The sequence below is a fragment of the Kogia breviceps genome, chromosome 2 (assembly GCF_026419965.1).
Source record: "Kogia breviceps isolate mKogBre1 chromosome 2, mKogBre1 haplotype 1, whole genome shotgun sequence".
In the NCBI taxonomy this organism is placed as follows: domain Eukaryota; kingdom Metazoa; phylum Chordata; class Mammalia; order Artiodactyla; family Physeteridae; genus Kogia; species Kogia breviceps.
The window spans coordinates 149,266,374-149,269,199 of record NC_081311.1 but is presented as its reverse complement, the minus strand read 5'-3'; the positions used below and the strand labels follow the sequence as shown (position 1 = coordinate 149,269,199).

The 2,826-nt window shown below is 40.6% G+C and overlaps 1 non-coding gene across 1 annotated transcript; it reads left to right on the top strand.

Annotated features, from left to right (window-relative positions):
• Nucleotides 1–303: 303 nt before the first annotated feature.
• Nucleotides 304–411, top strand: LOC131751664 (U6 spliceosomal RNA). The gene has a single exon (XR_009334237.1). It is a non-coding gene; the product is annotated as a U6 spliceosomal RNA (small nuclear RNA).
• The last annotated feature ends 2,415 nt before the right edge of the window (nucleotides 412–2,826 follow it).

Sequence of the window (2,826 nt, the reverse complement as noted above, 5' to 3'; positions counted from 1 at the left end):
GCGCAGGCTCAGCGGCCATGGCTCACGGGCCCAGCCGCTCCGCGGCACGTGGGATCCTCCCGGACCGGGGCACGAACCCGTGTCCCCTGCATCGGCAGGCGGACTCCCAACCACTGCACCACCAGGGAAGCCCCCTTATTTCCTCTTTGAGTATCACACCTTCCTCTTTCTCCATGAGCTTCCCCTTCTCTGATTTTACCTCCTTTTTCTAAACCATCCCTGACTCTCCTGCTTGCACTGTATCCCGCTACTTCTCCCCATTCCTAAGCCATAAGATAGTACAGAGTCAGGAATAATGAAGGGGTGCTTGCTTTGGCAGCACATATCTTAAAACTGGAATGATACAGAGAAGATTAGCATGGCCCCTGCGCAAGGAATAAGGAAGGGAATCAAGAATATCTATTGCTTATATCACTTTGTAAGCTTTGTCAAAGGTTTTTACATCTTGACAGCACATCTCAATATCTCTACTAAAGTGTCTCCATCAAAATGTCCAGCTTTGCAGTAAAGATGAGCCATCAAAAAATCCAGGAAGACTAGATAAGAAATTTCACATTTTAACTTCTGACTGCCCCATTATCTGTCTCCTCTGTACCTCTCCATTCTCTTGGCCACCACTGTCACTTGTTCTGGAACCACTGCCGGGCCCATCTCTGAGTGAGCTCCAGCCAACCTCACACAGGTGCAATCTGCTGACCGACTCTTTACTGGCTTCCCTACTGCTGTGGATGGGGAAGCCCTCAAAGAACCAAGCATGCACAACTCAGAAGTGGGAAATGGAAGTTACTACAAACTTATTTATCTGCCTCCCTCCCCAATCCACAGGGAAGGTCCTGAGATACAGATGATTTGGCTCTTTGGGGCTAGGTCTCCTGGATCAGGTGGTCTGGCCAGCCTGTTTAGATATCCTCTTATCCATTCTCTCTTCTCCCTGTTTCACCACCCTTGTATCTCTCACTTCTTTCCTCTGGATTTGCACTCTCTAACTAAGGCACTGAAGCCTGCTTTCTAGGTAACCCAGGCTAAGGGAATGTACTTTGGTATACAAACTTAACATTCCAATCAAAACTCAAAATGACACTGGCCAATATCTTACAATATAAGATTTAGCAATTACCAATTATGTGACTACACCTAATGTATTCAAAAAATTTTAAGACCAACACAATCAAGTACTGGGGTGTTAATGACTTCCCCAGACTCAGTCTTAAAAGGGATTCTACTTTATATTTAAACTTTACTTGCTTTTGTATAAGGAGGGTGTATGTGAATTAGAGTAGGGAGAGAAAGAAAAAGCAACATTAAAAATGCATTATAAATGTAGATTCCTTATGTTTTCCATGTAACTCAAAGAGTTGAGTTCATTTTTGATAAAAGCAAGACATTGATGGATGCTAAATTAAAAAACAAATGGGTGTTTGACCAAATAGCTTTAGGAACTTCTGAGTTAAACAAAGTTAATTTTTTTTCCTTATTGTACAACTTCTCACAGCCTTTGATATGTAAAACTATAAGATTAACTGATTGGTATGTGTTAATTTATCAATTATTACATGCTGGATAAATCACATGGGGATCCGATGGTGGACAAAAATAGAAACAATGTTTGCCCTCATGTAGTTTTCAGCCTATTGAAGGGACACCAACATCTATAGAAATGATTATGTAAATAAATGTAAACTTGCAAACAAGAGAAATGCATGAGAGTTAGTAATAAAATTCCAATGAGAACTGTGAATATCTAAGGAGGGCAAAGTATATACTGTTTACACACATAATTTGATAACTGCTCATTTTTCAGGGAAAGTTTTTTTGGGGCAGGGAGGATGAAATGCTGTATTAAGTGTATAGCTGAGGTTGAGAAACAGTATTGAGACATTGTTGAGAAACAATGTTCAAAGAATTGTCTTTGAGGAAGCTTCTTTTTCTGTGTGTGGTGGGGCTCTCACTGTTGTGGCCTCTCCCGTTGCGGAGCACAGGCTCTGGACGCGCAGGCTCACGGGCCCAGCCGCTCCGCGGCATGTGGGATCTTCCCAGACCAGGGCACGAACACGTGTTCCCTACATCGGCAGGTGGACTCTCAACCACTGCGCCACCGGGGAAGCCCTTGAGGAAGATTCTTAACCTCTGTCTTCTCATCCAATAATGAGAAGTTTTAACTCACTGACATTCAGTGACTTTTCTAGTTATATACTGTATGATTAAATAACTCTAACTAAAATGTTTAGAAATTTGAGAATATTGTTTGTGATTTCTCCAGGACCCACTGCTGTACCTTCTCTTTTTGCTGCTAACCTAATTGCTAATTACTCCCTTCATTTGAGTGATAATATGGGAAACGGAAACCATAAAATCCACATTAGGAAATTTTGCTACTTATTGCCAGGAAGTAGGTTAAAACTATTGTACGCTCTTCAGCCTAAAGATATGGCAAAATCTGACAAAAGGCACCCTCTTTGCTCAAAGAATAAGGCTGAATGTCAATAAAACATTTGGGATGGAGAATCAGTCCACATTTTCTTTGGTGAGTACTGTAGACAATAATTGTGTTGAATTTTATATATAAAAACTTCTATAATCTACTAGGAGTTCAAATAACCTCAAAATATTGAAATGATTTTTTTAAAAATCAATGAAAATTAACACAGATTTCTGTTTTAAATGCCATTTTCCAGCTAATCTCTATAAAAAACAGATGTCTGTTTCCCATTTGTCTCCTCCTTAAAATAGCTTTACTGTGTGCCATGTATGTCTAATCCTTCTCGTGTAATACGGATTTAATAAGACATATGTCCTTATGTGTAGTACTTGGAAAGCCCTTTCCAC